Source organism: Callospermophilus lateralis, chromosome 7 (genome assembly GCF_048772815.1).
Source record: "Callospermophilus lateralis isolate mCalLat2 chromosome 7, mCalLat2.hap1, whole genome shotgun sequence".
In the NCBI taxonomy this organism is placed as follows: Eukaryota; Metazoa; Chordata; class Mammalia; order Rodentia; family Sciuridae; genus Callospermophilus; species Callospermophilus lateralis.
Genome location: NC_135311.1, coordinates 2,196,897 through 2,210,122, shown reverse-complemented (window position 1 = coordinate 2,210,122; position 13,226 = coordinate 2,196,897). Strand labels below are relative to the sequence as shown.

At 41.2% G+C, this 13,226-nt stretch overlaps 1 long non-coding RNA gene across 1 annotated transcript; it reads right to left on the bottom strand.

Moving 5' to 3' along the window:
• Positions 1-668: 668 nt before the first annotated feature.
• LOC143404618 (uncharacterized) lies at positions 669-1,634 on the bottom strand. Its single transcript, XR_013091923.1, has 2 exons — positions 1,330-1,634; positions 669-978 (listed from the first exon to the last, which is right to left on the bottom strand). It is a non-coding gene; the product is annotated as an uncharacterized LOC143404618 (long non-coding RNA).
• Positions 1,635-13,226: the final 11,592 nt, after the last annotated feature.

The window sequence follows — 13,226 nt, the reverse complement described above, 5'->3', positions numbered from 1 at the left end:
TACTTTTATGTCATAGTGTAGACACTTTGGTAAAACCCTAAAGTAAGATTACTTCATAATAACCCTGATTAAGAAACAATCAGAAGTAGGTATGACTTTGAATTTCATTAATATTTACAAATAATTTAACATTTTATGAGGCATCATTTGAATTTGGCTACTTAAAAAAACAACACACACATTCACACTAATGCTTAATAATGATTCATGCTACACACAACATTGATGAAAACAATCTAACTTCACGAAGTGATGAGCCAGGCTCCCTGGGCAGGCCTGTAATCCCATTCCTGGGTTCAATCCTCAATAACATGCATGTAAAAATAAATAAATAAATAAGTTACATTCAATAAACACTTGCTTATTTTCTGATTCTCCTATTAAATACTTCAACTACACCATCTTTCAGGATGAAGTCCATGATCTCCGCCCTTCACTGGGACTTTCCCTGATTAGGCTTATTCTGCAGCCCCAGAATTGGCTCACAGGCTATACCCATTTCTCCATGTGAAGGGAATTTCTCCCAGAGGATTTTTTACCTTTTTTTTTTCCCATTAAAAAAAAAAAAAAAAATGGTACCAGGGATTGAACCCACGGGCGCTTAACTACTGAGGTACATCCCAGCCCCCCCTTTGTTTATTTATTTTTAGTTGCAGATGGACACAATCTTTGTTTACTAATTTATTTTTATGTGGTGCTGAGGATCCAAACCAGTGCCTCGCAGGTGCGAGACAAGCACTCTACCAGTGAGCCACGTCCCCAGCCCTTTTCTGTATTTTAGTTAGAGGCAGGGTCTCACTGAGTTGCTTAGTGCACTGATAAAATTGCTGAGGCTGGCTTTGAACTTGGAATCCTCCTGCCTCAGCCTCCCCAGCCGACGGGTCCAGGCGGGGTGGCGCCGGCATTTCTTAGGGCAGTGTAGTGCTTGACGTCATTCATGCTGGGAGCTGTGACCAGTCGGTGGGGCCGGAGAAGAATCTATAATACAAGGAACTGGAGTTAAAGCAACTGGGAACCGAGACGTCAGCCCGGAGGCTGGGCGGGAGGCTGGGCCAGGGCCAGCCCCGGGCCCTCCCCTCCAGGTGCTCGAGCTGGGGGAAACCCTGAAAGGCCGCGCCCACCACGCCCCTCCGGGGCCAATGGCCACGTTACGTCATCACCCTTGAGGGTTTGGGCGGTGGGGTTACTGCAGGGTCGGCCGCGCCGGCTCGGCCTGCGCGGGGTCCTTTTCGGGAGGCTGGAAAGAAAGCCACCAGGACACCTGATCGGAGGTCGACCCTGCGGTACGTTTTTGGGGCGGCCGCTCTGTCGCATCCCGGGGACACGTACCTCGACTCTCCCTGCACTGCCCCAGCCTCACCCCGAGATGGGTGGCAGGCTCTTTTTCTGGGTGCTGTTTTACCACGGGGCGCTCTCCCGCCACTCCGGGATCGCCGGGGTAGAAAGGACGCGCGTTCCGCGGAGACCGAGGTGGACCTGAGACCGAGGCAGGCCCCTCGGTCCTGAAGGAACTAACGGGCGCCTCCGGTTCCACTCCGGGGACACCGAGCGAGAACCACCGGGTCCTTCGAGTCCTGCACAGAACCGAGAAGTCAGAAACGGAAACACCGAGTCAGGGCTCCGCAAGGACCGGGGCTACCCGAATTGCTCCACAAGGGCTTTTCCCAGAACGTCTCGGATTGGGCCCCAAAAGCCGCAATCCCGGTCACGTGCCGTCTCCCCGCCCACCCTCTCCAGAGACCGAGATCTGGGCGCGCACCGCCACACCCAAAGCGCAGGCCTGCGCATGCGCGGAGCTGGCGCGACGGACCCCGGAACTTCCGGAGCCGCGTCCTGGGGGAAGCGCTCTGCCTTCGCCTTGGGTTTCCCGCTTCCTGGGCCGCGGACTGGAACTCGGCCTTGAGCTCTGTTCAACCTTCCTCTTCTTTACCGCCTTTTACAATTTTCAACTCTTGCTTAAAGATTAACAGAGCCTCTGTTTTCTAATTTAATTTCAAAACCTGAATTACCCTCAATCCCACATTCATGAACCTGCCCAGCTGCTCTGCAGTTACCAACGTTGGTGGAAATGAGGGCTAACCAACCTTACCCTAACCTCTAAGTGCCGCGTTTGGAGCTGAGGCTACTTTGTCTGCCCCTCTTGTTTGTGCTGCATCTGGTTCAAGTTGACACTTGGGTCCACTTGGCCTTGGAACGTCGCCTCTTCTCCCAGGAGCTACCTGGGAGCTACCTATTTTTATTTTCCCTATCTTAAAGTCAGAACTGCTGATGTGATTAGTCAAGTTGTACCTACAGACGAATGAATTCTAGAAAATGATACACAGTTCACATGTAAAATAATAAAAGTAGCAATATTTGTAAAACTGCCAAAGGACTGGTACCTGTTTCCATAGAATTAGCAACTGTAAATGTTTAACATAAGTAAAACTAATACCAATAATTTCTCAGGCATTTTTAGTATCTTTTACAAAACAGCCACAAAATTGGGTACAATGAAGACCACCTACCTCACTTAACAGTTAAGAGATGAGAGTATATTTGAATTATATTTGTTTGTTTGTTTTGGTTCTGGGGATTTGGTTCTGGCAATTTGGTGTCCCCAGCACCGCCCCTCTTATTTTTTACTTTGAGACAGGATCTCAATAAATTGATGAGGCTGGCCTTGAACTTGCAATCCTCCTACCCCAGCCTACCAAATCCCTGAGATCACAAGCTTGCACCACCACACCTGGCTATACCTGGATTTGAGAAGTCAAAAGTTTCCTGTTTCCTGGCGTGCCTTGGCAGCCAGCCTCAGCAGATTAGCAAGGCGCTTAGCAACTCAGCGAGACCCTGTCGGTAAATAGAATAATAAAAAGGGCTGGGGATGTTGCTCAGTGGTTAAGCACCCTTGGGTTTGGCACCAAAATAACAACACCACCACCCTTGGGTTCAATCCCTGGCACCAAAACATTTCTCAGAAAAGGATTTTCCTTTTGACAGAATAAATATTAGGGAAGAGTTATGTTTTCTGTTTGTTGCTTTTCATCTTAAATTGAGGGATTGTGCATGTTTTCAGCATTAAATTTTTTTTCAATGAATCTTCTTTATTTGTGATGCTGAGAATGGACCCCAGTGCCTTACACATGCTAGACAAGTGCTCGACCACTGCGCTCTGACTCCAGTGCCTTCAGCATTGTTTTGTTGCTGCCACAATAATCAAAACAGTTATTAGCAGATCAAGTTAATAGTGAATTTGTTTTACAAACCACAGGACATTGAGAATTGCCTGCTGAGACAGGGGTTATTGCCATCTGGTCTATGCTATGAAGCCAAAGCATTACAGTGATCCTGTGATAAACTTACTCTTCATTTTGTGTCATCTGTTTTCCTTTCCACCACTATTCTGTTTCAGCCTTGAGGTTATTATATCAAAGAATAGGGAAAAATAAGAGGTTGCATAACAAGTTACCATGTAATGATAAAATATCAGTTCTGTGGTCTGTCTTTAAGGCTTTGACCTTGAAAATAAAATATAATGTACTGTAATGGTTATCAGACTCACTGCATATTAGATTTATTCACTATTTTTACATCACACTACTAAATTTTGCTTTCTGTTGAGCATGTGTTCAGTCTTTACAAGCTATTTGCAATTAACAGATGAAGAAGAAAAAAAACAATGGAGAGTTATGTCCAAGTACTTTTTGAGGCAAGGAGGCATATAGCTGTGATCAAAGGCATCAAATATAGAATGCTTATTTAACAAACTTCTCAGTACCTCTGTTTAAGACACCTAAGTCGTAGGAGAGCAAAGATGAATAATTCACAACCCTTTGAAGAACAAAGTCTAAACATAAGATTATGAGCCAAGAGAGAAATGGCAGACAGAAAAATGGCTGAGCTGACAGCTTGTGCCCAGGAAACTCCAAGGGTGCCAAAACTTTGATTTGCTCACTTCAGTGAAGGTCTGATCATCCATTTTGCAGGGCTTGATTTTGTTAATGTGAAGTTAGTTGATCCATTTATGATGGAGAGACTTATACCATGAAAGATTATCAGTCGCCAGTTGCATGCCTGTAATCCCAGTGACTTGGGAGGCTGAGGTAGGAGGCCCTAAGCAACTCAATGAGACTCTGTCTCAAAATAAAAAATAAAAATGGGCTGGGATGTAGCTCAGTGGTTAAGCACCCCCTCATTTCATTCCTGGTACAAAAAAGAAAGAAAGGAAGGGAGGGAGGGAGGGAGGGAGGGAGGGAGGAAGGGAAAGAAAGAAAAAGGAAACTCACCCGTTAAATGTCAGCTAGAGTGTGGATTTACTAATTTATAGGGAGGCTATATCTTTACATTGACTGCATTGTTCTTGCTCTTTAGTAAGAATATAATATTATCTGCAAATGCAAGTCACAGAAGTATTTAACATTTTCTAGTAGCCATATTAAATCATAAAAAGAAATGGGTAAAATTAGTTTTAATGATATATTTTATTTAACCTAACATATCCAAAATAATTTTCCAACATATGATCTCTGTGAAAATCATTACTGAGATATTTTACTTTTTTTTTTTTTTTTCCATTTAAAGTCCTTAAAATCTTAGGTGGATTTTAACATCTCCATTTGATGTTAACATCAAATTAGCCACATTTCAAGTACTCATGTCACTAGAGGGAGGTCTTGTACCTCTCCTTTCTGGGAAAAGGTAACTGAGAAGCCAAGCTAATGATCATCAGTTTCTCTGGTGAGTATAGAATCAAAGTAAACGGTGCCGCTGGTCTGAAGGGGTATTTTATATTCTTGGCAAGAATGGTGGACCTGGTCCACAGGAGAGTACCCTTTTTAGTGTTTTTGTTAATTGTTGTATTAAATATGTCTTACCTCAGTAGTACTAGACTAATCTGCCAAATGCTTGCTTCTTTTGATTCTACGCAAACCACTTTCCTCTATTAACGTACTTTCTTTTCTTCAAACAGGTTTTAAATTTTTTTTTCTTTATAGCTAGTTATATTTGATTGTAGACTGGTCACTCTTTGATTTGTGTATTCCTAAATCTCTTTATCCAAGTAATTGCTTTCTTTTTGGGGTGTCTATTACCTTTTATGTTTGGATAATTCACCCATGGTGTGTGTGTGTGTGTGTGTGTGTGTGTGTGTGTTTTAAATACATGCATTTTTTATTGTAAATGTATTTTCAGATGGTAAATTACAACCATACTACGAACAATTTGGAAAATAGAGAAAAGCAAATAAAAATTGGCATTTTTATGCAGTAATTTCTTAGTCTTTTGGCAGTGCATGTTTTCATTTAGTTGAAGTTATAGACTACAAATTTATGTTGTTGTAATAATATATAAAAGGAATTTTCCCACATTATTAGAATTTTAAATGAAATAGAATTTCAAATAAATGGAACTTCAATCTGTGGATTGAAATTGGCGTAATATATCTAACTTTTTTTGGGGGGGAGGATGTTATTATTATTTTTTTTAATTAATTTTTATTGTAGGTTGTTCAAAACATTACATAGTTCTTGATATATCATATTTCACACGGATGTTATTCTTTTTGATAAAATAATACTATAGTGGACAGCTTGACACTGGGATCACCTTTCCACATTTTAGAATACATTTTTAATAATGAAGTTTCTGAGTTAAAGGAAATCACTATCTTTATGACTTTTAATTGCCAAATTGTCTTCCAAGAGGATTTTTAACAAGCTATCTCACCTGTCCTCATGTTGGATATTATTGTTCTTAAAACATTTACTTATTTAATAGACTTGTTCCATTCCTTTATTCATTAAATATTTATTGAGCACCTATTATGCCACAGGCAGTGTTCTAAGTGCTCTGGACACAATAGTGAATAAAATAGACAAAATTTCTTGCTCTCTTGTATTCTGGGTGAAACAATGAACCAGGTAAATAAAATAAGTGTGTTAAAGGAAAAAAATAAGGATAAGGCAGGAAGAAGAATATGAACTGTCATTGGGGTGAGCATTGAAATTTTAGTTAGGGTGACTAATAAAATTCTCACTGAACATTCTAAAGCTAATTTTAAAAAAAAAAAAAACTTTTTTTTTTTTTTAGTTGTGGATAGATACAATACTTTTGTTTATTTACCTTTTTTTTTTTTTTAAAGAGAGAGTGAGAGAGAGAGGGGGAGAGAGAGAGAGAATTTTTTTTTAATATTTATTTATTTTTTTTTAGTTTTTTCGGCGGACACAACATCTTTGTTTTGTATGTGGTGCTGAGGATCGAACCCGGGCCGCACGCATGCCAGGCGAGCGCGCTACAGCTTGAGCCACATCTCCAGCCCCATATTTACTTTTTTTAAATTTATTTTTTAGTTGGAGTTGGACACAATACCTTTATTTTATCTATGTATTTTTTTTTTTTTATGTGGTGCTGAGAATTGACCTCAGGGCTGCACATGTGCAAGGTAAGCCCTCTACTGCTGAGCCACATACCCAGCCCCTTATTAACTTTTTTAATATAGTGCTGAGGATTGAACCCAGTGCCTTCCATATGCTAGGTGAGTGCTCTACCACTGGGCTACAATCCCAGCCCATAAAGCTGACTTTTTGGCAGGGCGGGTACCAGGGATTGAACTCAGGGGCACTCAGCCACTGAGCCACATCCTCAGCCCTATTTTGTATTTTATTTAGAGACAGGGTCTCACCGAGTTGTTTATGACCTCACCGTTGTTGAGGCTGGCTTTGAATTTACAATCCTCCTGCCTTAGCCTGTGGAGCTACTGGGATTACAGGTGTGAGCCACTGTGCCCAGCCCTCACTGAACATTTTAAATTCAAATTATAAATCTACAGAAAACTTATAAGTATAATAGTAAAATGTTTTTATTTTCTGAGTCATTTGAGAGATAATTACCCATACATTGTTCTATTTCCCCAATTACTTTTGTGTATCTTTCCTATGACGGAGGACTTTCTCATAAGTAAGCAAAATGTAACCTTAAAAAAAAAAAAAAGGCTATTAACATTGAAACACTGATACTATTTTAGCCTTAGGCCCCACTCAAATGTTGTCAGTTGTCCCAATAATGCTCTTTAAAATTTTTGTTTCATATATATATATATATGTGTATTTTTTTAGTTGTTGATGGACCTTTATTTCAGTTATTTACTTATATGTGGTTGATGCTGAGAATCAAACCCAGGGCCTCACGCATGCTAGGCAAGTGCTCTACCACTGAGCCACAACCCAGCCCCATATAGTTTTTATTTTTTTGTAGTTATAGATGGACAGAATGTCTTTATTTTGTTTATTTTTATGTGATGCTGAGGATTGAACCCAGTGCCTCATGCATGCTAGACAGGTGCTCTGCCACTGAGCTACAGCCCTAGCCCCATATAGTTGTTTTTTTGATTTGTTCTTTTTAGTTATACATGACAGTAGAGTATGTTTCAATAATGTTCTTTTTTTTTTTTAAAGAGAGTATGTGTGTGTGAGAGAGAGAGAGGGAGAGAGAGAGAATTTTTTAACATTTATTTATTTTTTTAGTTTTCGGCGGACACAAATGTATGTGGTGCTGAGGATCGAACCCGGGCCACATGCATGCCAGGCGAGCGCACTACCGCTTGAGCTACATCCCCAGCCCCAATAATGTTCTTTATAGCAAAAATATTCAGTTCTGAAATATGTGGCTTTTAGTTATCATGTCACTTTAGTCTGCTTCAGTCTGAAAGAGTTTCTTGATATTTCTTCAAATTTTCTGACTTTGACACTTTTGAAGATCAGGCCACTTATTTTGTAGAATGTCCTTAAACTCAGGTCTGTGTAATGTTTCTTTGTGATTAGACCAAGGGTTATGCATTTTTGGCAGGAATATCATAGAATATTGATGTTGTATTCTCATTGTATCTTTCTCTTTTTTTAAAAAATATTTTTTTAGTTGTAGTTGGACACAATGCCTTTATTTTATTTATTTTTATGTGGTGCTGAGGGTCGAACCCAGCGCCTCGCACGTGCTAGACGAGCGCTCTACTGCTGAGCCACAACTCCAGGCCCCTCATTGTATCTTATGGGGAGGGCCATAATTTTGATTTGTATCATTACTGACAGTGTTTGCTTGGATCACTTGATTTAGACCTTGTCTTCCCAGTTTCTCTATTGTAGTCTTCTGCACTTTGTGATTAAGTACGCACTGGGAAGATATTTGATCATGTTCCTCATCAAAATTTCAGTTTGTTTGAGTACATCTAGATGTATAAGCTCATGATTTCTTATTTTACCAATGGGCTATACCAGCATTTTCTATTTTAGTCAATGACTTCTATTGTGTGTGTTTGTTGATACAGGTCTCACTATGTTGCACAGGCTGGTTTTGAACTTGCAATACTCCCACCTCAGCCTCCCTATTAGGTGGGACTGCAGACCTGCATGCCAACATTAAATTAGTATCATGTTTTTCCAGTTGAACCAGTTGAGTAGTGTCTCAGGTTTTTCCAGTGGACAGTTTAAGATAAATGCCTGTGTCTACTTCATATGTCCCTATCAGTCTTTGAGTACTTCCTTGCTTTCTGGCACATAAGATATCTTAGGTTTATTATAATAGTAAAAAAAAAAAAATTGTCTACTTTACTGCCCCAACACTGGAATCAGCCATTTCTCCAAGGAGCCCTAGAGAAGCCACATTATAAGTGCTAGTTATGCTCATTGCTCTTCCATGTTACTCCTTCCAGTTCTTCTCAAAGGTCAGAGAATATGTGTGTGTACTCATTAGGGTGTGTGTGTGTGTGTGTGTGTGTGTGTACGCGCATAATTTTTTTTTTTGTACCCAGGATTGAACCCAGGGGTACTTAGCCACTTTCCCACATCTCCAGCCATATACACACACACACACACACACACACACACACACACATATATGTATGTATATGCATATATATATTTTATATATATCCACCATGCGACCAGCGCACTGGTTTCATTAATGAGGTTCTTGGCATAAAAGTTAACTAGTGAGATCGAAATAAACACACAGGCTCAGTTACCTTTTTCTATGACCAGGTCCGAGACGGCTCCCCTCTCTGGTTCCCTCCTCTAACCGTCCCAGCAGGGCAGCAAGGATTGCTCAGGGCTAGCAGGAGAGAGAGAGGGAGCACGCCAGGGAGTAGCCTTTTACTGGGGAACAAGAAATTCAGGGGAGAATTCCATCCAATGAAGGTTGAGGGGGACCGCACTCCAAGGTCAGGGTCAGTGATTGGCCCCAGGGTCAGTGGTCAGTCACACCCCCACATGGACAGGCTCTCGCACCAGGAGAGGGCCGGGAAAGCTCCGACACAGTTTAGCCAGAGCGCCTCAGACCCAAACCGAGAGTTGCCCAGTCACGTGTGAGAATGGCTCCCCACATATTCCCCCTTTCTTTTCTTAAAAATGAGGCGGCGGTTCACTCTTTGGAGTTTCTGTATTCTTGTTCCGAAGACTCGCCATCCTATAATTACAACACAAAAAAGAGAGAATAATCCAATAATGCACCAGGCTGAGTGTTTAAGAATATTTCCAGGGTTAAATACATTCAACTCCTTCAATATTTGGTTAGCCAAAGAAGAAGGATCCGAAAAATCAGCTCTATTATTTTGAATGTCTTGGATATGGTGATGAAGTTCCAGAATATCCAAGCTATTATTACTATTTTGCCAAATACCTAACAAATGGTTTTTAACCTTCTCCCAATCCCAGAGAGATTGTACTTGGCAGCTGTAACACACCCATATTTATAATTTGCATGGCATTTAAGCCTTTCTTTAAATTTTAAAGCTGAAAGTTCATTACCTATGTCTATAACAGTCGCCTCTAAGGCGTTTAATTTAGTCTCAATCCTTTCATCAATATTTACTTGATTACGCAGAGCCGTGGAAGTATTTTGAGCTAAATTATTAAGAAATTTTGCATGCTGAATATTTTGAGACAATGTCAGAGATGCAGAGACAGTGGAGGCAATAAAAGAGACTAGCGCCAAAACACCAACAATTATAATTGCAATAGCACATTTCGGTCTTGCTAGCTGGGCATGAATTTGCTGCAAGACTTGTAAACCAGTATCAGCATACCGTGGCTCTGAAATATTAGCAGGTAATAAAACGAAAGAGGGCTGATGAAGTATTAGCACTCCTTTTCCTCCATTATACCTAGTAATACAATTGGTTAGGTTACATTTATTACAAATAACAATATATCTGTCATCTATCCACTTAACTTTTACATTTCCAATAATTAAAACATAAGGAGACTGGACATAGGCTCGTAAGCCATAGCAAGATCCCTCCTTACAGTTCTTGCCAACAAATTTTGGTAAAGGCTTGTCTGTAAAATGAAGAATTCTGAGGCAGCAATTAAACGCCAAACATCCTTTTGAATACCACCTTCACTATAAGTCAAAATATTACTAACAAATCCTGCAGGTGTCATAGCAGAATTTCTTCGTAATTGTCTCATCAATTTTTGGAGACCAGTCTAAAATATACCCACTATCTTTAGACACCTTAGGTTGTACAGGAAAAGTATTTACACAATTCATCCATCTAGGAAAGGTGCCAATCTCAATTGTAGAACTATTTGGACAGTGGGGTATCCATATATACATATATAAATATGTATACTCTGTGTGTGTGTGTGTGTGTGTGTGTGTGTATATATATATATATATATGTTATTGTTTTCTTTTTAAAAAATTTTAACTTATAGATGGACATAATACCTGCTGCTGGGGTTACCAGCACCCTGGTAGATCAGATTCCTGCCTGGAGGTGTGAGCTGCCTGGGAAAATAAAAATTCTGAAAATAATCAACAAAGTATAAAAGCTAAAGACAGAAGTTAGTTAAAAAGGGGGGCACCTGGTAGGTTTTCCAGCCCTGACAGGAACTGGAACGGGACCACTGAAAAAGGCCCCAATCCTTTATTTAAGGGGAAGTACATCTGAGGTTTCAGTGTGGCAGGTTCTTGAGGTAAACAGGTTGTTTGGTGCTTGGCCCAATCCGGGAGGCTGTGTTTGATGCTGGGGCTGTGAGCTAAGGCAGGGCATCAGCGTGATCTGGGCTTTCCCCCAGATCATGGAATTCTCCTGGAATTTCACCCAGTTCCCAGAAAAGCAACTTCTTCGACTTAATGGCTCAAACAAAATCCATAGTTCATACACAGCTCCCAACAAATACCTTACTTTTATTTATTTATCTTATTTTTTATGTTGTGCTGAGGATGGACCCAGTGCCCCAGATGTACTAGGTAAGTGCTCTGTCACTGAGCTACAACCCCAGCCCTTATGTTTTATTTTGAGACAGGGTCTCATAAATTGCTTAGGAGCTCACTAAGTTGCTGAGGCTGGCTTTGAACTTCAATCCTCCTGCCTCAGCCTCCTGAGCTGCTGGGATTATTAGGCTTGTGCTACTGGGCCCAGTTTATATACATATATCCACATGTTAAATACATATTCTAAATACAATTGAAAATCACGAGTACATTTCAATTTCAATCCAACAACTCAGGGTCCATTCTAGTTTTATCTCTCTTATTTGTGCCTCTATACTCTAGACAGTAAGAAATCTAACTGCTATTATTGTTATTGATTGAACCCAGGGGGACTCAACCACTGAGCTACATCCCTAAGCATTTTATTCTATTTTGCAACATCGTCTTGCTGAGTCCTTGAGGATGCCCTTGAACTTGCCTCAGTCTCCCAGATCACTAGGATTAAAAGTACCTGGCTCTAGATGCCTTTATTTTGAATTTATTTACTTATTTGTATATCATCAATCTCTTCTACTGCTATGCTTCCCCTGCCTGGACACCCTCTGACCCCACTTTGGGGTCCACACCCTGACAACACAGCCTTCTCACCTTGCTGAGTCTCTGACATCCCTTGCCAGGCCACTTCTGCATTGTCCCTCCTTATCCTGCTTAGGCTCTGACATACCCTGTGGACTAGTCGGCCTTATTCTGTTTCACCTAATATTCCTTGAATTTTTCATGAAAGGAAGAAGAGGAGGAAAAGTAAAGGTGAATTTTTAGTGAAGACCCAGTGAAAATGGCAACGTTAGTTACATGAATGTCTTGGTGGGAACGTTCCAGATGTATCACATCAAGTGTAAATGCTCTGCCACAGGAGCATGACTGGTATATTGGAAGGACATCAAGGTCATGTGGCAACAAAAGGAGCAAGAGGGTTATAATAATTGGCAAGGTCATGGAGACCAGGGTAGAGGGAGACAGAAGGAGGTAAACTAGGCAGGGCTTGAAAGTTCTTCAGATTTTACTCTGAATAAGAATTGGAGATTTTGGAGAGTTGAACAGAGGAGTGAGAATGTTTTAGGCTTTACAGGTTCACTCCGATTATTCTCCTGGGAACTGAGGAAGTGGAAGCCAGGACACCATTTAGGAGGTGATTACAAAAATTCAGGCGAGAGATGATGGCAGCTTGGATCCTGGTGGTGGTGGTGGGGTGGGTGTGGATTGGAGGTGGAGCCGATGGGAATTGCTGACTGACCAGAGGTGGGATATGAGAGAAAGAAAGGAATCCAGGATGGTGTCAGGGTCCGGGGCCTGTGAGCCGGTGTCACTCGGAGGTAGGGCACTCGTCGCATGAGGCCGCCAGGTTTAACCCCGGGGGTGGGTGGGGGAGGAGTTTTTGGCTTGAGCAATAGAAAAAATGGAGTTCCCATTAACTGAGTAGGAGAAATCAGAGGGGGAGCTGGTGGGCAGAGCAGAAGGGTCCCTAGTTAGAGATACAGGCTGACGGTAGAGCGCTGGCTGAGCCTGCGTGAGGCTCTGGGTTTGATCCCAGCACCGGATTAGAAAACCAGACCAAACAAAATAAAGGTATTGTCTCCATCTACACCTAAAAATATGTATGTATAAAAAAGAGTGAGATACATTTGAGGATCTTCTGGCACAAACTGGTGATATAAACTTTGGGAATCATTTATAAAGACTGTTTTTCTAAGCCATGACATTGGCTGAAATATTTAGGGAATGGGAACAGATAGAAAAGAGAAGTACAGAATCCTAAAGCACTTCAATATACAGAAGTTAGGGACGTAAAGGCCAAGTGAGGCTAAGAAAGCTATCTTAAATGGAAGAGAAAAGCTGGACATGCATGGTGGCCCATGCCTGTAACCCCAGTGACTTGCTATGGGGGCTGAGGCAAAAGAATCACAGGTTCGAGGCCAGCCTCCACATCTTAGACCCTAAGCAATTTAGTAAGACCCTATCTCAAAATAAAAAATGAA